The sequence below is a fragment of the Ambystoma mexicanum genome, chromosome 8 (genome assembly GCF_040938575.1).
Source record: "Ambystoma mexicanum isolate Mex_15411 chromosome 8, UKY_AmexF1_1, whole genome shotgun sequence".
NCBI lineage: Eukaryota > Metazoa > Chordata > Amphibia > Caudata > Ambystomatidae > Ambystoma > Ambystoma mexicanum.
Genome location: NC_090929.1, coordinates 56,115,779 through 56,139,859, shown reverse-complemented (window position 1 = coordinate 56,139,859; position 24,081 = coordinate 56,115,779). Strand labels below are relative to the sequence as shown.

At 53.4% G+C, this 24,081-nt stretch overlaps 1 protein-coding gene across 2 annotated transcripts in view; it reads left to right on the top strand.

Annotated features, from left to right (window-relative positions):
* Window positions 1–1,163: 1,163 nt before the first annotated feature.
* Window positions 1,164–24,081, top strand: part of FIBCD1 (fibrinogen C domain containing 1) — a 1,178,447-nt gene continuing 1,155,529 nt past the window's right edge. The window contains exon 1 of one of the 2 annotated variants that reach the window (XM_069609275.1): window positions 1,164–2,151. The gene's annotated coding sequence lies outside the window, so the exon portion shown is untranslated. The remainder of the gene's footprint in view (window positions 2,152–24,081) is intronic. The other variant, XM_069609274.1, reaches the window with a different exon arrangement.

Below are 24,081 nucleotides of genomic sequence, written 5' to 3'. Positions count from 1 at the left end.
GGAGTCCAGGGTGTGGAACAGCTAGCGAGGAGAGTCCAGGGTGCGCAACTGCAAGGTGGGGAGTCCAGGGTGCGGAACAGCAAGCGAGGAGAGTCCAGGGTGCAGAACTGCAAGGGGGGAGTCAGGGGTGCGGAACAGCAAGCAAGGGGAGTCCAGGGTGCAGAACAGCAAACGATAGAAGTCCAGGGTGCAGAACAGCAAGCGAGGGGATTCTGGGGTGCGGAACTGCAAGGAGGGGAGTCCAGGGTGCTGAACAGTAAGCAAGGGGAGTCCAGGGAGCAGAACAGCAAGCGAGGGGAAATAGGGGTGCGGATCAGCAAGCGATAGAAATCCAGGGTGCAGAACAGCAAGCGAGGGGAGTGTGGGGTGTGGAACAGCAAGCATGGGGAGTCTGGGGTGCGGGACAGCAAGCGAGGAGAGTCCAGGGTGCAGAACAGCAAGGGGGGAGTCTGGGGTGCGGGACAGCAAGCGAGGAGAGTCCAGGGTGCAGAACAGCAAGGGGGGAGTCAGGGGTGCGGGACAGCAAGCGAGGGCAAAGGGGTGCGGAATGGTGGGGAGCAGAACGGGTAAATATTGATGGAAGGATTGCTGAGCCAGGGGTCCTCTGTTGAGGTTTGCAGAACCGGTGGGGCTTGGAGTAAGAGATTGGAGGAGGGTTCATTTCAAACCGAGTTTGACCAATTAAGGGGTGTGGAGCCGAGTTCGAGGGACGAGCCTACGGATTTTAGGGGTGCGATGAGTGGCTTATATTTGCACCCGACCGCTTGGTCCAAAGAGAACGGAGCCGACGAGCAGAGAGCTCCGTTGCACGAATCGAGGGAAGCAGGTCTGGCGGCGCTGCTCCAGGCGCTATAGGCAGGGACCGCATGCCAGCCCCACGGGCAAAGAACCGGGTGGTCGCTCGGGGGCGTAGGGGCAGGTTATCAGCTATTGGGCGGGGGACCGTGCCACCTTGGTTTATCAGCAAGGGGGCTGGCAGATAACTAATCCGTGTGAATGGCGGGGTGCGGTTCTTTTGAGGAGCGCCCCCACCTTCCCCACACACCCTCTCACTTATTAGCCACCGCGATAAAGCAGATTAGGGATGTGTGCATTAAGAGCGTAGACTGCTTTGAGCGGATTATAACGAGGCTGCGAGAAGAGGGGGAGGGGCCAGGGAAGGAGGAGAGGTGTCGGTATAGGAGGAGAGAGGCTTGCAGACGGGAAGAGATGACAGGAGAGAATGGAGGGGGGGCCGTAGGAGGGACGGGGCCCATTACAAGAGGAGGAGAGATCGAGGCGCTGCGAGACCAGAGGCAGTCTGGAGAGAGGAGCGAGTGGGGGCGAGACACCACTCACAGGAGCAGACTAGTCCTCCAGGCTGCGCTCTGCCTTCAAGCTGCAATCCACAGCCCGAGCCAGGGGAGGCAACACACATAGGGGGTCCAGCTAGCCCCCACTGGAGGCCTAGCGCGTGCTGAGAGGTCCTGGTTTCCCGGGCGGTCTGTTCCGCGGACGCTAACGGGTTGTCTCGGCGTCCGCTCTGCCCCTGAGCGGGGAAGTTGTGTGCACTGCGAGTGTGTGTTCTGCGGGAGTGGTGGGGGGGGGGGCAGGTTCTGTCTTTGACGGATGTGCTGCCTTTAAAGAGGTCCAGTCCGGGTTCTGGAGCCAGCTCTAAGAGATTCCTTGAACTTCCTATGGTTTATCCACTCTGCAAAGAAAGGCCAGTCCTTGGAGTTCTGTTCCGAGTCATGGCTCTCCAGAGGCTGTGAGCACTTCTGCGTGAAGTCCGTGCTATGGCCCCCCGATCGGATCCATGGAAGATAGCCTGTTTATAAGGGAGGTCCGGTCACAGAAAAAGTCCGGTCCGTGGTGAAAGTCCGGTCCACAGTGGAAATCCCATCGCGAGGAGATATTGTTTGCCAGAAGGCGGTTCGGTCCGCATAAAAGAGGTGGTCGCTCCGAGGGGACACGCGCTTTAGAGCCCGTCCAATACGTGGAGGAGATTAATTCACGGAGTTCCGTTCTTCAGAGGACTTCGGGCCGAGCAAGAACCGCAGGAGAGGTCCGGAGCTCGTAGACGGTCCGCGCAGGTCTCAGCTCCCTGCACTCAGTCCATCCAGTGGACTGGGCTCACGACGCAGGTGCAGCGAGGATGTAAAGATACACCAGGTAAGCCCCCGACACTGAAGCCCCGGGTGAGCCCCCGACACTGAAGTGTAAACATTCACCAGGTGAGCCCCCGACACTGAAGTGTAAACATTCACCAGGTGAGCCCCCGACGCTGAAGTGTAAAGATTCCCCTGGTGAGCCCCCGACGCTGAAGTGTAAAGATTCTCCAGGTGAGCCCCTGACACTGAAGTGTAAACATTTACCAGGTGAGCCCCCGACACTGAAGTGTAAAGATTCCCCAGGTGAGGCCCTGACACTGAAGTGCAAACATTCCCCAGGTGAGGCCCTGACACTGAAGTGCAAAGATTCCCCAGGTGAGACCCGACATTCAAGTGTAAAGATTCCCCAGGTGAACCCCCAACACTGAAGAGTAAAGATTCCCCAGGTGAGCCCTGACACTGAAATGTAAACATTTACCAGGTGAGCCCCCAACGCGGAAGCGAAAACATTTACCAGGCGAGCCCATAACACTGAAGTGTAAAGATTTCCCAGGTGAGCCCCCAACACTGAAGAGTAAAGATTCCCCAGGTGAGCCCCCGACACGGAAATGTAAACCTTTACCAGGTGAGCCCCCGATGCTGAAGCGTAAACATTTACCAGGCGAGCCCCTAACACTGAAGTTTAAATGTTCACCAGGTGAGCCCCGACACTGAAGAATAAAGATTCCCCAGGTGAGCCCCTGACGCTGAAGCGTAAACATTTACCAGGTGAGCCCCTAACACTGAAGTGTAAAGATTCCCCAGGTGAGCCCCCGACACGGAAGTGTAAAGATTCTCCAGGTGAGCCCCTGACACTGAAGTGTAAACATTTACCAGGTGAGCCCCCGACACTGAAGTGTAAAGATTCCCCAGGTGAGGCCCTGACACTGAAGTGCAAACATTCCCCAGGTGAGGCCCTGACACTGAAGTGCAAAGATTCCCCAGGTGAGACCCGACATTCAAGTGTAAAGATTCCCCAGGTGAACCCCCAACACTGAAGAGTAAAGATTCCCCAGGTGAGCCCTGACACTGAAATGTAAACATTTACCAGGCGAGCCCCTAACACTGAAGTGTAAAGATTTCCCAGGTGAGCCCCCAACACTGAAGAGTAAAGATTCCCCAGGTGAGCCCCCGACACGGAAATGTAAACCTTTACCAGGTGAGCCCCCGATGCTGAAGCGTAAACATTTACCAGGCGAGCCCCTAACACTGAAGTTTAAATTTTCACCAGGTGAGCCCCGACACTGAAGAGTAAAGATTCCCCAGGTGAGCCCCCGACACGGAAATGTAAACCTTTACCAGGTGAGCCCCCGATGCTGAAGCGTAAACATTTACCAGGCGAGCCCCTAACACTGAAGTTTAAATGTTCACCAGGTGAGCCCCCGACACGGAAATGTAAACCTTTACCAGGTGAGCCCCCGATGCTGAAGCGTAAACATTTACCAGGCGAGCCCCTAACACTGAAGTTTAAATGTTCACCAGGTGAGCCCCTGACGCTGAAGCGTAAACATTTACCAGGTGAGCCCCTAACACTGAAGTGTAAAGATTCCACAGGTGAGCCCCCGACACAGCCGTGTAAACATTTACCAGGTGAGCCCCAACACTGAATTGTAAACATTCACCAGGTCAGCCCTGACACCGAAGCGTAAACATTCAACAGGTGTGCCCCCCTGACACTGAAGAGTAAACAATCACCAGGTGAGCCCACGACACTGCAGGGCAAAGATTTCCCAGGTGAGCCCCCGATACTAAGGTGTAAACATTTAGCAGGTGAGCCCCTGACACTGCAGTGTTAACAGTCACCAGGTTAGCCTCTAACACTGAAGCGTAAACAGTGTAAACATTCACCAGGCGAGACCCTCCCGACACTGAAGTGCAAATATTTCATCAGTGAAGTGCAAAGATTCACGATTCCCCAGGCGAGCCCCGGTCACTGAAGTGCAAAGATTCCCGATTCCCCGCGAGTCACCGACACTGAAGTGCAAAGATTCCCGATTCCCCGCGAGCCCCCGACACTGAAGTGTAAAGATTCCCGATTCCCCAGGCGAGCCCCCAACACTGAAGTGCAAAGATTCCCCAGGCGAGCCCCTGACACTGAAGTGTAAAGATTCCCGATTCCCCAGGCGAGCCCCTGACACTGAAGTGTAAAGATTCCCGATTCCCCAGGCGAGCCCCTGACACTGAAGGGTAAAGATTCCCGATTCCCCAGGCGAGCCCCCGACACTGAAGTGCAAAGATTCCCCAGGCGAGCCCCTGACACTGAAGTGTAAAGATTCCCGATTACCCAGGCGAGCCCCTGACACTGAAGTGTAAAGATTCCCGATTCCTCAGGCGAGCCCCTGACACTGAAGTGTAAAGATTCCCGATTCCCCAGGCGAGCCCCTGACACTGAATTGTAAAGATTCCCGATTCCCTGCGAGCCCCCAACACTGAAGTGTAAAGATTCCCCAGGTGAGCCCAGGACACTGAAGTGTAAAGATTCCCGATTACCCAGGCGAGCTGCTGACACGGAAGTGTAAAGATTCCCGATTCCTCAGGCGAGCCCCTGACACTGAAGTGTAAAGATTCCCGATTCCCTGCGAGCCCCCGACACTGAAGTGTAAAGATTCCCCAGGTGAGCCCAGGACACTGAAGTGCAAAGATTCCCGATTCCTCAGGCGAGCCCCTGACACTGAAGTGTAAAGATTCCCGATTCCCCAGGCGAGCTCCTGACACTGAAGTGTAAAGATTCCCGATTCCCTGCGAGCCCCCGACACTGAAGTGTAAAGATTCCCCAGGTGAGCCCAGGACACTGAAGTGCAAAGATTCCCGATTCCCCGGGCGAGCCCCCGACACTGATTTGCCCAAAGCATCGGTGCGTTGTGAGCTTATTTTGCAGGAGGACGTTCACCCCCTGCTGGGGATAGGATGCCAACGCTGAGTTCCTTTCTCGTTCCCCAGGAGCAGGGGTCGAACCTCGGGGTGGTAGAGAGAGGGGGCATCTTCACCCTGCTCCTCCTGGCCACCCACACCTCCAGCGTCTTCGCGTGTTGCCTTTACACGTGTTCGTTTGCCTGCTTGGGATCGGGCGGGGAGTAAAGGCTGGGTAAGCGGTGGGCTCCAGGTCCAGTCCATGCCAGTGTGTCCGTGCGGCAATGGTAGAGGCGGGACCCCATTCCCTTCCCTGCGTGGCTAAACCTGCCCCATACATGGTCAGTGCCCGAAGCCCCCATTCACACAGTACTATATTCTGAATGACGCCCCGCCCCCGGGCCGTGGAGGGGGGTCTGTGTACAGTGCATGTCTGGGGTGGCGCCCCTGTTCACCGTACAGGTGCCAGGGTACATGCTGTGAGTGCATTGCAGGGTCTGGACTAGGGCAGGCCTCTCTATAGAGTGCAGGGGCACTGTAGGAATGGCCGAGGCTTGGGGGACTGGGGGTGGGGGGGCTTGGATCCGCGGACAGTGCGTGTGTGGGGTGGAGCCCCTGTTCACCGTGCCGGTGCTAGGGTACGTGCTGTGAGTGCATTGCAGGGTCTGGACTAGGGCAGGCCTCTCTATAGAGTGCAGGGGCACTGTAGGAATGGCCGAGGCTTGGGGACTGGGGGTAGGGGGGCTTGGATCCGCGGACAGTGCATGTGTGGGGTGGCCCCCTGTTCACCGTACAGGTGCCAGGGTACATGCTGTGAGTGCATTGCAGGGTCTGGGGGGCAGGCCTCTCTATAGAGTCCAGGGGCACTGTAGGAATGGCCGAGGCTTGGGGACTGGGGGTGGGGGGGCTTGGATCCGCGGACAGTGCGTGTGTGGGGTGGTGCCCCTGTTCACCGTACAGGTGCCAGGGTACATGCTGTGAGTGCATTGCAGGGTCTGGACTAGGGCAGGCCTCTCTATAGAGTCCAAGGGCACTGTAGGGATGGCCGAGGCGTGGGGGAGTGGGCGTGGGGGGGGGGGTCTGGTGGCCTGGATCCGTGGACAGTGCACGTGTCGGTTGGCACCCCGATTACCACACATGTGTAGCCGTGAATGCTGTGGGTAGATTCCAGGTACTGCCCAGTGGACATGTGTAGAGTCCAGGGGTACTGTAAGCACAGCCTAGATGTGGGAGAGGTACCTGGGTACAGTACAAGTGTGGGGTGTTCCATTCACAGCCAGGGGAGGGGGTCTTCATGTACAATATATTGGGGAAAAATTGCAGCAGAGTCGGCACTGTCCAAGTATGTGTGGGCGAAGTAGAGGGTGGCGTGGGGGCACCTGGGATATATGAAATATGTGCGTGAGGAGGGTGGCGTGTGGGAGGCGCCATATCCCAGCATGGTTTCCCAGGCACTGTTATCCCGGCACTGTGTCCCAGGCACTGTTATCCCGGCACTGTGTCCAAGGCACTGTTATCCCGGCACTGTTATCCCGGCACTGTGTCCCTGGCACTGTTATCCCGGCACTGTTATCCCGGCACTGTGTCCCAGGCACTGCGTCCCAGGCACTGCGTCCCAGGCACTGTGCACCGGCACTGTTATCCCGGGACCATGTCCCAGGCGCTGTTATCCCGGCACTGTGTCCCAGGCACTGTTATCCCGGCACTGTGTCCCAGGCACTGTTATCCCGGCACTGTGTCCCTGGCACTGTGTCCCTGGCACGGTTATCCCGGCACTGTGTCCCAGGCACTGTGTCCCAGGCACTGTTATCCCGGCACTGTGCACCGGCACTATTATCATGGGACTGTGTCCCAGGCACTGTTATCCCAGGCACTGTTATCCCAGGCACTGTTATCCCAGGCACTGTTATCCCAGGCACTGTTATCCCGGCACTGTGTCCCAGGCACTGTTATCCCAGAACTGTGTCCCAGGCACTGTGTCCCAGGCACTGTTATCCCAACCGCAGCAGAAAAAAGTTAATGAAAGGCTTGTCTAAATAGGGCTATTGATATATCGATACATACATATATACTGGAAAAAACGTTCATTAAGAGAGTTAAGGTGATCAGATGCATCTCCACAAAACCCCTGAAATTCTGTGGATGTGGGAAGCTTTGAGCATCTTAGCTCGGCGTGCTCCCCACAGGTGTCCCCCATAATACCACTGTGCGTCTCATACTGAGCCCCTTATGTTATAATATGTATGTGCTAATGGACTTTGCAGCAGTGGGGGCCCCACGCTCAGAGGCTCGGCACTCCCCGCACCCCCTGAATATCATAGGCTTGGTTGCCTGGACTCGCTCTTTCCGGGGTTCTGTTATCCTTTCTTCAGCTGGGGCCACTGTACATGGTACAGTCATGAATTTAAAGAGCAAAGATCCCTGAGCGTGGCTTTGCCCCAGAGGCCCAGATCCCCGAGGCCCAGATCCCCCAGAGCAGCCTCTGATCCCTGACCGTGGCCTTGCCCCAGAGGCCCAGATCCCACAGAGCAGCCTCCGATCCCTGCGCGTGGCCTTGCCCCCGAGGCTCAGATCCCACAGAGCAGCCTCCGATCCCTGCGCGTGGCCTTGCCCCAGAGGCCCAGATCCCACAGAGCAGCCTCCGATCCCTGCGCGTGGCCTTGCCCCCGAGGCCCAGATCCCACAGAGCAGCCTCCGACCCCTGCGCGTGGCCTTGCCCCCGAGGCCCAGATTCCACAGAGCAGCCTCCGATCCCTGCGCGTGGCCTTGCCCCCGAGGCCCAGATCCCACAGAGCAGCCTCCCATCCCTGCGCGTGGCCTTGCCCCCGAGGCCCAGATCCCACAGAGCAGCCTCCCATCCCTGCGCGTGGCCTTGCCCCCGAGGCCCAGATCCCACAGAGCAGCCTCCGATCCCTGCACGTGGCCTTGCCCCCGAGGCACAGATCCCACAGAGCAGCTTCCGATCACTGAGTGTGGCCTTGCCCCCGAGGCCCAGATCCCACAGAGCAGCCTCCGATCACTGAGCGTGGCCTTGCCCCGTGGCACAGATCCCACAGAGCAGCCTCCGATCACTGAGCGTGGCCTTGCCCCCGAGGCCCAGATCCCCCAGAGCAGCCTCCGATCCCTGAGCGTGGCCTTGCCCCGAGGCCCAGATCCCACAGAGCAGCCTCCGATCCCTGCGCGTGGCCTTGCCCCCGAGGCCCAGGTCCCCGAGGCCCAGATCCCCCAGAGCAGCCTCTGATCCCTGACCGTGGCCTTGCCCCAGAGGCCCAGATCCCACAGAGCAGCCTCCGATCCCTGCGCGTGGCCTTGCCCCAGAGGCCCAGATCCCACAGAGCAGCCTCCGATCCCTGCGCGTGGCCTTGCCCCCGAGGCCCAGATCCCGCAGAGCAGCCTCCGATCCCTGCGCGTGGCCTTGCCCCAGAGGCCCAGATCCCACAGAGCAGCCTCCGATCCCTGCGCCTGGCCTTGCCCCCGAGGCCCAGATCCTACAGAGCAGCCTCCGACCCCTGCGCGTGGCCTTGCCCCCGAGACCCAGATTCCACAGAGCAGCCTCCGATCCCTGCGCGTGGCCTTGCCCCCGAGGCCCAGATCCCACAGAGCAGCCTCCGATCCCTGCGCGTGGCCTTGCCCCCGAGGCCCAGATCCCACAGAGCAGCCTCCGATCCCTGCGCGTGGCCTTGCCCCCGAGGCCCAGATCCCACAGAGCAGCCTCCGATCCCTGTGCGTGGCCTTGCCCCCGAGGCACAGATCCCACAGAGCAGCTTCCGATCACTGAGTGTGGCCTTGCCCCCGAGGCCCAGATCCCACAGAGCAGCCTCCGATCACTGAGCGTGGCCTTGCCCCCGAGGCCCAGATCCCCCAGAGCAGCCTCCGATCCCTGAGCGTGGCCTTGCCCCGAGGCCCAGATCCCACAGAGCAGCCTCCGATCCCTGCGCGTGGCCTTGCACCCGAGGCCCAGGTCCCCCAGAGCAGCCTCCGATCACTGAGCGTGGCCTTGCCCCCGAGGACCAGATCCCACAGAGCAGCCTCCGATCCCTTCGCGTGGCCTTGCCCGCAAGGCCCAGATCCCACAGAGCAGCCTCTGATCCCTGCGCGTGGCCTTGCCCCCGAGGCCCAGATCCCACAGAGCAGCCTCCGAACCCTGCGCGTGGCCTTGCCCCCGAGGCCCAGATCCCACAGAGCAGCCTCCGATCACTGAGCGTGGCCTTGCCCCCGAAGCCCAGATCCCCACTGAGCGTGGCCTTGCCCCCGAAGCCCAGATCCCACAGAGCAGCCTCCAATCACTGACCGCCTCCGGAGGCCCTGATCCCACAGAGAAGCCTCCGATCCCTGCGCGTGGCCTTGCCCGCAAGGCCCAGATCCCCTAGAGCAGCCTCTGATCCCTGCACGTGGTCTTGCCCGCGAGGCCCAGATCCCACAGAGCAGCCGCTGATCACTGAGCGTGGCCTTCCCCCGAGGCCCAGATCCCACAGAGCAGCCTCCGATCACTGAGCGTGCCCCCCCCCATGCCCAGTTCCCAAAGAGCAACCTCCGATCACTGAGCATGGCCTTGCCCCTTAGACCCAGACCCCCCAGAGCAGCCTCCGATCACTGACTGCCTCCAGAGGCCCAGATCCCACAGAGCAGCCTCTGATCACTGAGCGTGGCCTTGCCCGCGAGGCCCAGATCCCACAGAGCAGCCTCCGTTCATTGAGCGTGGCCTTGCCCCCGAGGCCCAGATCCCACAGAGCAACCTCCGTTCACTGAGCGTGGCCTTGCCCCCGAGGCCCAGATCCCACAGAGCAGCCTCTGATCACTGTCCGTGGCCTTGCCCCGAGGCCCAGATCCGCCAGAGCAGCCTCCAATCACTGAGCGTGGCCTTGCCCCATGGCACAGATCCCACAGAGCAGCCTCCAATCCCTGAGCGTGGCCTTGCCCCAGAGGCCCAGATCCCACAGAGCAGCCTCCGATCACTGAGCGTGGCCTTGCCCGCGAGGCCCAGATCCCACAGAGCAGCCTCTGATCACTGAGCGTGGCCTTGCCCCTGAGTCCCCATCCCACAGAGCAGCCTCCGTTCATTGAGCGTGGCCTTGCCCCCGAGGCCCAGATCCCACAGAGCAACCTCCGTTCACTGAGCGTGGCCTTGCCCCCGAGGCCCAGATCCCACAGAGCAGCCTCTGATCACTGTCCGTGGCCTTGCCCCCGAGGCCCAGATCCCCCAGAGCAGCCTCCGATCACTGAGGGTGGCCTTGCCCCCGAGGCCCAGATCCCACAGAGCACCTCCGATCACTGAGCGTGGCCTTGCCCCGAGGCCCAGATCCCACAGAGCAGCCTCCGATCACTGAGCGTGGCCTTGCCCCCGAGGCCCAGAGAAACCTCTGATCACTGAACGTGGCCTTGCCCCCGAGGCCCAGATCCCCCAGAGCAGCCTCCGATCCCTGAGCGTGGCCTTGCCCCAGAGGCCCAGATCCCACAGAGCAGCCTCCGATCACTGAGCGTGGCCTTGCCCCCGAGGCCCAGATCCCCCAGAGCAGCCTCCGATCACTGAGCGTGGCCTTGCCCCCGAGGCCCAGGTCCCACAGAGCACCTCCGATCACTGAGCGTGGCCTTGCTCCCGAGGCCCAGATCCCACAGAGCAGCCTCCGATCACTGAGAGTGGCCTTGCCCGCGAGGCCCAGATCTCACAGAGCAGCCTCCGATCACTGAGCGTCCCCTTCCACTGCCCAGTGGCCCCAGCTTCCGGCCCTGCCCACTCTCCATGTTGCCCCAAACATCAAGAAACACAGAGGGATTTAGGCCTCAACGTGCACTGCGTGTGGCACCAATTATTAAAAAGAGGGATATCCCCCTGCCTAGTAGTTCTGATCCCAGCTCTGTGCAGGTTTAAAAGGCCATTGCCAAGTCCCAGTGGTACCCCAGTGGTCCCCTTCTTTCCCCGCTTTTTATCCCTGCGAAAATGCTACCATTCTCTGTCCCCACGGTAATAGAGTATGCCAATTCCTGTGGCAAATTAAGGTTTGACAATTTCTGTCATAATGGCAAAACATTCCAAAATTAAAAAGTCATCCCGTCTGCCCTGAGACTCACCATTGGTCCTCCTGAACTTATCTTGGTCGCCCTCGCTCCCTCCCTTGTGTTTTACCTCCCCAACCCTTTTCCATTACACCCTCCCACTCATCCTTCATGTGAGGCATTATCTTTTGCAAGTGAGCCTTGCAACATTACTGTGGGGATCTGCCCATGGGGTGCCCTTTCCCCATCGCCACCTGTAGCCCGAGATACGTGCACTCATTTTAATTCTCCTCACATTGTTTTAAGCAATTTCCAGTTTGGCTACCCTCAGTATTACCGCAGGAATCGCTCCCATTGAGCAAAATAAAACTGGTGACTTTTCATTTTTGAAAATCCTCTCTGCAGCAAAGCATGATGCAGGTATATCAAAGATTCTCAGGAGCAGGTGTACCCCTTTCTCTGTCGAATACTTTAAAAACCACTAATGGTTTTACCCCAAACCACCAAAAAGCACATCTATTACGTTTTGTGCACAAGTTGTTTCAAATCCGTCCAGCGGTTTTTATACTACAAGTGTTAAGTAGAAGCTCTTGTTTTCTCTTTGGGAAAATGTATGGGACTAGGCAGGAAACAGTGATTTTTGTGGTTTCTTTACTTTTCTACCTTTTATTAAATTGTCTCCAAATTGTGCAGTTTTGGAGGGTACCTGGTCACATTTTATTTTTGGGAAAATGTCATCAAAATCCATCCAGCTGTTCAAAAGTTACCTACCATTACAACTTTTGGAAAAGTCTATGTGAACTGCTTTCACCTTAAGTATGAGGTGGAAACTGTCACCCTAGTACATGCATATTTAGCCCCATATATTACACAGCCCGTTAGCACACTGATGACATCGGGTGTCTAGTCAAATGGTCGACAGACAAATGGTCGACACAATTTGGTCGACAGGTCAAATGGTCGATTTTTTTTTTAAATTTATATATATATTTTGTAGGTTTTCGTTTAGGGAAAAAAGGGTTTTTTAGCAAAAAAAAGGGGGTTGGGGGACCCCCCCAAAAAAAAAAAATGTGAAAAAAAAGAAAAGAAATTCAACCATTTCACCTGTCGACCTTTTGGTGTCGACCATTTGTCCTGTCGACCATTTATATTCGACCAAATGACCTAGAACCCATCGGGTGTCTAGTCAAATGGTCGACAGACAAATGGTCGACACAATTTGGTCGACAGGTCAAATGGTCGATTTTTTTTTAAAATTTATATATATATTTTGTAGGTTTTCGTTTAGGGAAAAAAGGGTTTTTTAGCAAAAAAAAGGGGGTTGGGGGACCCCCCCAAAAAAAAAAAATGTGAAAAAAAAGAAAAGAAATTCAACCATTTCACCTGTCGACCTTTTAGTGTCGACCATTTGTCCTGTCGACCATTTATATTCGACCAAATGACCTAGAACCATGACATCGCATATGACATCACTTAATCACTTATGAAGTCATCGATTACATCACTGGTACAGTGCACCGCACCTGAAAGAAACATTTTAAAGTGTATTGCTGCAACTAAAATGTATGCAGACCAGTGCAAAACTTGGGTGGAGTTGACATTTTAAGTTCTGTCAGTGTACAGCCATGGTACTCTTACCCGCCGGAGTCATACATTATTCAATGAGTATTTAGTCTAGTGCCTTTATCACTCCGTCCTTCAGTCGGTAAATTTGCAAAGTAGCCATTCTGAGAAGAATAACTAGGCTTTGCAACAGTCCAGAAAAGATTGGTAACATAAATGAGAAAGGACAGTTTCCCAAATCACAGCAAAATAGCGGTCACTGTAGCCAGGCAAAAGGGATGCCCTAACCATGTCAAAGGGTGAAGGTCATGGCAGGTTTCCTATAAAGATCAACATGAGAAAATGCAGCACATGTTCAGAGGCCCAGGGCTTTCAGGACAAGAGTAGATAACGTTTAAGACACAGTGGCACTATAAATGCCGAAACACGCGGCAGTCATGCCACGCAGGACACAACTCAAAATTAAGATTCATTAATAAAAACATAAGGAAAAGCACCTTGTAATCAATATCGAATAATCCATCGAAGGCTTATTGCAAGTGACAAATCTTTACCAGTTGTGAGAAACGACAGAGGTCATAATAAGAAAGTGGTGTAAGTCAAGAGTGGACTACAAAAGAAAGTATCCCTGAAGAAGCTCACTATAGGTCGCAACCGATACGAGTGAAACATGCTGGCATAGACAAAATGAGAGGAATCCTGAAACTGGCATGTCCGACTGAGACAGTTAACTTATTTTTTGTTGTTGTCATAAATGTTTATTGGTAAGTATATCATGACAAGTTAAATTGACCATTTACATTCAATTCCACTTTTCCATTTACTTCCTGAATAAAACCATTTTAACTACAAGGTAGTGGAGTTAAAATAAATCCGAGAGAAAAAGATGACACAAGACAAAAGAAAAGACGAGGAGACCAGACAAGAAATGAAGAAGAGACGGGAGATTCCTCTACAACAATCGTACCTTGTTTCGGAGGAGATATTCAATTCTAGCCTTTTGTAACATAGCTTCAATAAACGTAAGGACTTCGAGGCATAAGCTGGTATTCTATCCCATTATCATCCATTCCCCCAGTTCTGACCAAGTACAAAATAGTCAATCGATTGAGTCTTCTTTAAATAAATTGTGCGTAGGCCTGCCAACGTTGGACCAAGTGGTGACCCAATGGACAAGGGCTTGAACAATTTCCTCTGAATCGTAGAATCTGCAGTTGGCTTTGCTTCGGGAATATTAATTTCCTTTCAAGGGCTATCTCTTTTTTTTATTTATTATGTTTAATCTCATTCTTAGTAGGAGGTCTCAATAACTTGGTGATGGGAATTTTTTCAAATATACTGGCAGTTCGTTTTAATCCTTTTTTTCCCTTTCTTTAGCTGGTCTTCGCAAGTCTCGGTTTCTCAGATGTATTGTTTCAATCCATCGAATAACTTAGTTCTGTAACCAAGGAAATGCATTCTTCTTCTTGGAACAGAGATTTGTGGGAACATGGGATCCAGCAATTGTGTGTGTTACTAGGATAGAGAAGAGGTTGGTTGATTGTGAATACATAGTTGTACAACCATCAAGTACATTTGTTGTGTTCAGTATTCCAAAAAATTGAACAGTGGGAATGTCCGCGGTCTTAAGATTTCTTGTATACGAGGCACGTACAGGGAGAGTGCCCAAACATAGCCAACGCCTCTGAGGTAACTTTGAAGAGATTAGAGATGGGTCTGAAATACAATGTATAGTGAACAGAGGGGGACCACAGCACGGGGCGAGGATGAGAGACGGGCGAGGATGAGAGACGGGGCGAGGACGAGAAACTGCGGCGAGGATGGCAGACTGTGGTGAGGACGAGAGACGGGAATGAGGACAAGAGACAGGGGTGAGGATGAGAGACTGGGGCGAGGATGAGAGACGTGCAAAGACGAGAGACTGGGGCGAGGATGACAGACTGCAGTGAGGATCAGAGACGGGGGCGAGGAAAAGAGACGGGGGCGAGGACAAGAGACGGGGTGAGGACAAGAGACGGGGCGAGGACGAGACACTGGGGCGAGGACGAGAGACTTGCAAGGATGAGAGACTGGGGCGAGGATGGCAGACTGCAGTGAGGATGAGAGACTGCAGTGAGGATGAGAGACTGCGGTGAGGACAAGACACTGGGGAGAGGACGAGCCACTGGGGCGGGGACGAGAGATGGATGAGACACTGGGACGAGGACGAGAGACTGGGGTGAGGACGAGAGACTGGGGCGATGACGGGAGATGGGGCTGAGGACAGGAGACGGGGCGAGGACAAGAGATGGGGGCAAGCAAGAGACGGGGCGAGTACAAGAGACGGGGCGAGGACGAGACACTGGGTCGAGGACGAGAGACTTGCAAGGATGAGAGACTGGGGCGAGGATGAGAGACTGGGGCGAGGATGAGAGACTGCGGTGAGGAGTAGAGACTGCGGTGAGGAGGAGAGACTGCGGTGAGGAGGAGAGACTGCGGTGAGGATGAGAGACTGCGGTGAGGACGAGACACTGGGGAGAGGACGAGCCACTGGGGCGAGGACGAGAGATGGACGAGACACGGGGACGAGGACGAGAGACTGGGGCGAGGACGAGTGACTGGGGCGAGGACGGGAGACCGGGTTGAGGACAAGAGATGGGCCGAGGACGGGAGACTGGGGCGAGGACGAGAGACTGGGGCGAGGACGAGAGACTGGGGCGAGGACGAGAGATGGGGCGAGGACGAGAGACTGGGGCAAGGACGAGAGACTGGGGCGAGGACGAGAGATTTGTGAGGACGAGAGACTGCGGTGAGGACGAGAGACGGGAGTATTTATTTTTTTATTTTTTATTTATTTATTCGCATTTGTTAAGCGCACATCAGACCGAAGGCATCGTGGCGCTGGTAACAGTGTTTCTTATACTTGGTTACATACAGTTGTGCCCTTGGTTACATTGGGCAATGGTTATGGTTAAGGTACATGTACATAGAGAGCAAGAGGGTGTGCAGGTGCGCATGTTAGTTGAAGAGAGCAGTTTTGAGTTGTTTCCTGAAAGAGAGGAGGGATGTTTCTGCTCTGAGGTTAGTGGGCAGTGTGTTCCAAAGCTTTGGTGCCAGGTAGGGGAAGCCTATACCTCCTGCCTTGGATCTATTGATGCGTGGTATGATGAGACGGTTGGTGTATGTAGATCTGGTAGGTCTAATGGACTGGGATCTAGACAGGGTGTCGGATAGGTAGGAAGGTGCTGTATGGTTGATGCATTTATGCGTTATGGTTAGTATTTTGAAAGCAATCCTATCCTTGACTGGGAGCCAATGGACCGCTTTCCTAGCTAGAGTGATGTGCTCTCTTTTTGGTATGCTGAGCGCTGCTCTGAGAGCATTATTTTGGGTGGTTTGGAGCTTTGATATGTTGTTCTTGGATGTGCCGGCTAGGAGCGCGTTGCAGTAATCCAGCTTGGCTCCAATGGTGGCTCTTGCTATGGACAGACAGTTATCTTTAGTTAAGAACGGTTTTATTGCGTTGATGAGTTTGGTACTTAATGCCGAGGCTGGACGAGGGAGTGAAGGTGAGGCAGAGAGACGGGGGCGAGGACGAGAGACATGGGTGAGGACGAGAGATGGGCGAGGACAAGACACTGGGGCGAGGACGAGACATTGGGGTGAGGACGAAAGACTGGGCTGAGGACAAGAGACTGGGGCGAGGCAGAGAGACTGGGGCGAGGCAGAGAGACTGGGACGAGGCAGAGAGACTGGGACGAGGCAGAGAGACTGGGGCGAGGCAGAGAGACTAGGATGATGAAGAGATAGAAAGACTGTGATGGGGAAGAGAGACTGGGATCCGGATATTCTAAACACATCATTGATAATATCCCAATCAAGATGCAATGTTATTAAGATACTAATCCACCAGGGAACTCAACCAGTACCTCCCTTCATCCACCTTCCATGTTCCCTTCGCCTGAAGAAGTGCTAAGCACGAGTAGGCTCGGCCTTTTTGCACAGACTTGCATAATAACCTGGCAGTTAAGGGGTTACATTGTTGTTTACCGCCTGAACTTTATATAAGGGTTATTCTTGAGGATCAACATTTGAATCTTCGTGTGTCCTGCTTGCAGAATTAGGACGAGGCCTGAGAACAACCAACAGATGTACTCATTTCTCCCAAACCCTGCACAAATATTTTAAGTGAATTTAGAAAACAATTACTACATTTTCGTGAAATAAAAAACATGGATTGCTTCTTAAAGTCACCCAAATATGTTTAACCTCCTAAGGAACGGATAGTCTGCCCGCCACCGCGCGGCCAGTATTTACTCTCCTCTTTTTCGCTCGGTCAGGATCTAGAGTTCAGAACTGGAAAGCCTCAGCTCTGGCAATGCATCATGGGAGATACACATACAGATGTTTGGGTGGCCGGGGCACCTGCTCCCCATTAACTTATCAAATAAACTGCCAGACGGATTTGTACCAGATGAACTAAGAATTTCCTTTGCACGCTTCGTGCTCCTTTCGGTGCAATTGCATGCATGGGTTTGGGCTGTGCACATGTACACAACTTGTGAATTTCCATATGGAAACATGAAAGCAAAAAGGGAACAACACACAATGCGTTCCTTCATCTATTTAGAAATGTAACCCAGATTTACACCAAACTGTCCTGTTCTGGAGTTCGGACCATACAATTATTTTGGAAAATCACATGATCGACCCGTGCTGCAGGTCAAACGTTATTAGACATAGAATGCTCACATTTTAAATGGCTGAGAGGTTTCACCCGAAAGACCTGCTACTTGCTTTTTACTCTTGAAACTGAACATTCAGTCTAGGTAGTTTTAGGCATAAAAATCTCTCCAGGGGTGAAAGTTGTTTTGGGAGGATAGCTCAGGGGCAACGTGCTCGCCTTGGAAGCAAGACGTCACGGAGCACCACAGGTTCGACCCCCGGGTCCGCGCTTAGAAACCACTGGGTATTAAGTACGTTAAAAATAACCAATTAGTTACTTTCAAGAAATCACACACACGCGCACACACGTGCACACGTACACGTACACATACACACACTTCAAGAAAGTGGAAAAGAGGGGGCTGCGGCGAGAGAGCGGACCTGTTCCTCAGCAGGCTCGCTTCCACAATCATGCCTGCATCGTCCACAGCAGGCAGCCCAGTGTCCAGACACAAGGTACAGCTCCTGTGCAGGCAGGCATTGCGGGTGGAGTGGAGAAGATTCTGCCCAGGCGGTCCTTCCCGTTCACATACATTGCTCACACAGACATGCAACACATTTGCCTGGGAGTGAAAGGGAACCAGCCCATTATCATACAACTGGGGGCATCAGTTTATGTTATGAAATGTATAAAGCATAACTGTGACCAAAAGGTATCCTGTCGCTAAGGCACCTCAGAAGGAGAGACCGACAACCGGTAGCAGGAAGGAGAAAGACAAGAACATTGTGCATAGTCCCCCAGCCCCAGATTAGAGATTAAACACAAAGGTTTTTCACAGCTTTTGGGCAGCAGAGGTGACCAGTAATGTCCTGTATGGACAAAGGAAGGGAGTTCCAGAAAGCAGGGGCAGCGACAGAGAATCCTCGGCCACCCACAGTAGACTTGCGGTACCGAGGCACCTGAAGCAAGTGGAGATTAGTCAATCGAAGATTACGAGAAGGAAAGTATCTTTTAATTGTGTGACAGGGATAAGACACCCCAGACCCCTGAAAGGCCCCATGGACCAAGCAGAGGAAGATATACATGTAATGCGACTGTCAATTGGGAGCCAATGAAGCTTCCGACGGACATCCAAAGTCTGCGAAAACGTAGGGAGCCCTACCGCTAGGCGGGCAGTAGAGTTCTGAACGACCTACAAATGCCGGAGGATGGTTTTAGGCCGGGCAAAGTAGTGTTTCGGTAGTCCAAGGGCCCATCACCGCAGTAGAGACGTCAACACGCGTAACTTGACAAGTATAAAGGGATGATCTTTGTCAAGGCCTTAATCTTAAAATGGGCAACACAACATCTGGCCCGAACCTGGGGGTCAACAGAGATGGTCCAATCTTGATACCAAGATTTTTCGGTATAACGTCCTTTCATCGCCAGGCATTTTTACGTGTGCATTTTAAACATGTACGAAATTACGAAAAAGTTTAACAAAATGTTTTTGGTGGGGGCGGGAAAGGGCAAATAAGGTGTTGGGTATGGAATAGTAATTACCTTTTTTTTTGTTATTTTGTACACATTTAAAAGGCAATCGTAAAATTCCTCCCGATGAAATAATATAGAACCGATTTTTCACAGTATCGACTGGAACAAGGAGAGGGCCCAGAGAGGGGTGCCAAAAGGCCGCCGACCAGGGCGACATCTCACAAGCATCAGCACCCAAGACCATAACCTCCATTTTCTCAGCCTCAAGCTTGAGTCTGTTTTTCTGCATCCAGCCCCCAATGGCAGACAGGCAATTCCTTAGACGCACAGCGGCATGTTCTTGATCATGGCCCACACGCAAAACCAATATCGCGTCATCTGCGTAAGAATCGAACCTACAGCCATGTGCATGAATGAATTTGGCCAGGGGGAGCGGATAGATGTTGAACAAAAGAGGAGAAATTGCAGACCCCTGAGGGACCCCATAGGAAAGAGGAAAAGAAGGAGAAGAGAATGGAGGTAACGAGAGGGATTGGGTCCAATCAGACAAAAAATATTGAAACCAGTCAAAGACCAGTCCACCAATAGTAATCTCCCTTAAGCATTGCACGAGAATCCCAGGATCAATGGTGTCAAACGCTGCGGATAGGCCAATCAAAAGGAGAACACCTACACTGCCCTGATCTAGTAGAAGGGAGAGGTCATTGATGAACAAGACTGGCCCTGATTCTGGGCCCATCTTGGGGCAATACTGCCATTGAAAGGGATCGCCAAATGGCATGAGATTCCAGGAAGGCTCTCAGCTGTGGGTTCACTGTGGCCTCAAGAATCTTTATCAGGCCACCGCAGAAGCAAGATAGGTCGGAAATGAGCTGGAACAGCCGGATCCCGGGAAGCTTTGTCAACAGGGGAGAAACCACTGTGTGCTTCAAGAAAGCACAAATAACCCCAGCACGCAAAGAGTAGTTCACAGCTTCCGCCAGATGAGGCGCCAACCCAAGACCAATAGCTTTCCAGACCCGGAGCGGAATGGCATCGAGAGGAGAAGCTGACCTGAGTGAGTTAACAATCTGCCACACTTGATCTTCTCCTACCAAAGAGAAACTAGAAGAGGATATCTGGAAAGGCGGAAGCAGGAAGCGGCATGGGCGAGGAAGAAAAGTCTGCAACCCTTGATCCTCTCCTACCAAAGAGAAACTAGAAGAGGGTATCTGGAAAGGCGGAAGCAGGAAGCGGCATGGGCGAGGAAGAAAAGTCTGCAACCCTTGATCCTCTCCTACCAAAGAGAAACTAGAAGAGGGTATCTGGAAAGGTAGGAGCAGGAAGCGGCATGGGCGAGGAAGAAAAGTCTGCAACCCTTGATCCTCTCCTACCAAAGAGAAACTAGAAGAGGGTATCTGGAAAGGCGGAAGCAGGAAGCGGCATGGGCGAGGAAGAAAAGTCTGCAACGCTTGATCTTCTCCTACCAAAGAGAAACTAGAAGAGGGTATCTGGAAAGGTAGGAGCAGGAAGCGGCATGGGCGAGGAAGAAAAGTCTGCAACACTTGATCCTCTCCTACCAAAGAGAAACTAGAAGAGGGTATCTGGAAAGGCCAGAGGAAGAAGCGGCATGGCAGAGGAAGAAAAGTCTGCAACACTTGATCCTCTCCTACCAAAGAGAAACTAGAAGAGGGTATCTGGAAAGGCAGGAGCAGGAAGCGGCATGGGCGAGGAAGAGAAGTCTGCAACCCTTGATCCTCTCCTACCAAAGAGAAACTAGAAAAGGATATCTGGAAAGGCGGAAGCAGGAAGCGGCATGGCCGAGGAAGAAAAGTCTGCAACACTTGATCCTCTCCTACCAAAGAGAAACTAGAAGAGGGTATCTGGAAAGGCGGAAGCAGGAAGCGGCATGGGCGAGGAAGAAAAGTCTGCAACCCTTGATCCTCTCCTACCAAAGAGAAACTAGAACAGGATATCTGGAAAGGCCAGAGGAGGAAGCGGCATGGGCGAGGAAGAAAAGTCTGCAACACTTGATCCTCTCCTCCCAAAGAGAAACTAGAAAAGGATATCTGGAAAGGCGGAAGCAGGAAGCGGCATGGGCGAGGAAGAAAAGTCTGCAACACTTGATCCTCTCCTACCAAAGAGAAACTAGAAGAGGGTATCTGGAAAGGCGGAAGCAGGAAGCGGCATGGGCGAGGAAGAAAAGTCTGCAACCCTTGATCCTCTCCTACCAAAGAGAAACTAGAACAGGATATCTGGAAAGGCCAGAGGAGGAAGCGGCATGAGCGAGGAAGAAAAGTCTGCAACACTTGATCCTCTCCTACCAAAGAGAAACTAGAAAAGGATATCTGGAAAGGCAGAAGCAGGAAGCGGCATGGGCGAGGAAGAAAAGTCTGCAACAGCTGATCCTGTCCTACCAAAGAGAAACTAGAAAAGGATATCTGGAAAGGCGGAAGCAGGAAGCGGCATGGGCGAGGAAGAAAAGTCTGCAACACCTGATTCTCTCCTACCAAAGAGAAACTAGAAAAGGATATCTGGAAAGGCGGAAGCAGGAAGCGGCATGGGCGAGGAAGAAAAGTCTGAACAGTGTGGCGGTCCGAGATATCAGCACAAACCCTTGTGATGCTTGAGCCGGAGAATCAGAGAGAGCTTGGGAACTAATCACTTTAGCTAAGGCAGCAATGGGTTGGGACCATTCCCTGACAACTGTAAAACGTTCCTTAGGTTGATTCTGCGCATCCCCAATGCATTTAGAAAAGTAGGTCGCTTTAGCATCATAAGTACCATGATTGATGAATCGCCGGGCTTTCAGCAGTGTAATAAGCAGAGCGGCACTGGCGCTTAGCACTCTTATATAGTGGTTTGAGGGACCGCCAATGCTTCGTAGACCACGGAGCTGACAGTCTCTGCGGCTTCTTGTGATGCGTGGGAGCCAGCTCGTCAGCCGCCAAAGCCGGATGTAGAGCAGATAATGGATCGGTACCCAGCTTTGCAGCGGCAACCTCAAGATGGTTAATGACAGAGGCGATGCTAGGGGGGGGGCTTAGGAGGCTATAGCCCCGGGTCTTTTGGTTGTAGCCCCGGATAGAATCTCAGGGTCTGCATCAAAAGGCTAGCTAGCCCCGGGTACCGAGAATCCCGACATTAGTGTAGCCCTGGATCTTTTCCAGACCTAGCAACAGCCCTGGTTAATGACACAGGTAGTAAGAAAGGTAGGTTCCAAGGGACAGAGAGGAAATAGACGCAAGCCTCGAGGGGATACTAGAACCGGTAGTAAGCAAGGTGAAGGGAACGATATAGTGGTCAGACCAGACCGCCGGATATAGCGGCATGAGTAAAGACCGTATCTATCTCAACAAAGATCACGTCAAGCGTGTGCCGGTGAACATGAGTAGGACCCACCACCAACTGAGAAAGATGCAGGTCAGAAATAACAGAAAGATCAACAGCGCATGCACCCAAGGGGTCGCCCGGCCATAGATGAAAGCCTCACAAAAAATTCCAACAAGTGTATTTCAGCTGAAGCCCCACAACATCTGTAAAATCAGTCACAAAGGAAGGATCATAAGAAGGAGGGCGATAGAGCATTGACCATCACAGCGCCTTGATGCCTCTGGGATTAGAGCGCTGTATACATGCATAAATAAATAAATAAATGAACACATAGATTGTACTTGAGGGTAGAAGAGATATCTGGATGAAAATGTGTTCTATCTTCATTTCGTGAGCAATTGGTAATATCGAACATTGCAAGGGCTGTTTAAAAACGAGAGCCACACCCCCTGCAGGATGTTCAGATTGGCGGTCAGCACGTAAGATCCTGGAATGGGATGGCACACATCAGGGGCAGAAGCATGCGAGAGCCACGTCTCTGTAATGCACAGAAAATCAGGAGTATGCGTCTCTAAGAGCTCCTAGATATCATGTGTGTGCCTAACGAGCGAGCGGCGCAGTGCCGGACTAGCCGCTCGTGACTGCAGGGTTACAGACATTACCGCTGGGCCAAAAGTCAGAGGAGGAGCAAGCGGACAGAGATTCTCTCTCGCAAACCTCTTCGTTGCTAGGGGCGCAGCGGGCCGGACCGGTACAGACGGGCTTGCCTTTAGCGCTCCTGCTGCGCTCGTCTGCTGCGCATCCTTCTAACCCAGCACATAAGAGCAGCGGGTTATGTGGGGCCGTAGTGGAAGGGTAGGGAAATAAAAGAGATACGTCCCAAGTCAGGAACTGTATCTCAATTAAAGAGATAAACACACAGTAAAATATATACACAATTAATCAAATATGATGTCAATACGTGAAACATGTATGGTTGGAAATGCCCCAGCAGAGAGAAACCTTTGTTTCCCTGTTACTAACACTCGAAGGGGTTCAATGGGGTCGGGGGCAAGGTAAATCGCCTGTGGAGGCCGTAAACAAGACACCGCCCTCAAGGCCCCAGTGGTGTTTCCTCTAAAGACCTCGGTCGGGTTTGTCATTTTCAGGTCCATGCATAAAAGGAGACAAAAATGGCCACCCCAAACTCTGGAGAAGTTGGTGTCACCAGTGGCCTTAAATGGTTCCGCCACAAGTGCAGAGCCCCCTGAACCCCTATCTGTGTAGTGCGACACCCGCCGAAGTGAAGCGCCCAAGAGAGCCAAAGCCGCCCCGTGGCGGGTGCCTCCTACCACATGACGCCCACCTCCCGCCTAGAGGCTGTAACCGGCTTCATAGCATTGAGATCGCAAAGCATGGGGGCATGTGACGATGAAGAAACGCCCAGGCTCTGTTCGGGGTGCAGCTCCAGTCCCACAGGGCTCTCCAAGGGCACCTGTTAGTAAGGTAGAGAGCCCCAGTGTGGCACCCCGAAGCAAACTAGTTCCATGCCTTGTCAGCTGATCACCTAAAGTTCCGGAAGCTTCCGGAAGCAGCTCAAGACTTTTCTTTTCTCCTCTGCTTTCTCTCTCTCCCTTGCTGTCTGCTGCGACCACTGGTTGCTTGGCTACCTTCAGAGTCTAAATGGGTACAAGGCCCCTCGATGATCAGTCTCCCCTGCACCGCCTCCAGGCCTGCCATGCTTTTAGGGGCTGTAACTGTAACCCCTACAGTCCCCTGCCTCCTTGCACTGACCCTGAACCCCTCTGCCCTGGCTGCACTTACTCAGTGCAATGCTGCCCTGATTGCACTGCCCCGTCCCTCTCCTCGGCACTGGCCAAGCACTTACTCAGAGCTTTGCTGCCCGATTGCCCGTCCCCCTTCCCCGCCCCCGCACTTTGCGCTGTCGCACTTTCACGATCTGAATGACACAAGACCTAGTAAGATCGTTTATCTTGTCCCCCCTCCCATGTCTGGTTGCGCCTAGAAACACTTTTGTGCAGGCGCGTTATAAATGACTTATATCATATATCGTATCATATCGCCAGTCTGGTCCAAATGTGCCTTTGCTGGTGATGTCATGCCAAGCCCTGACTA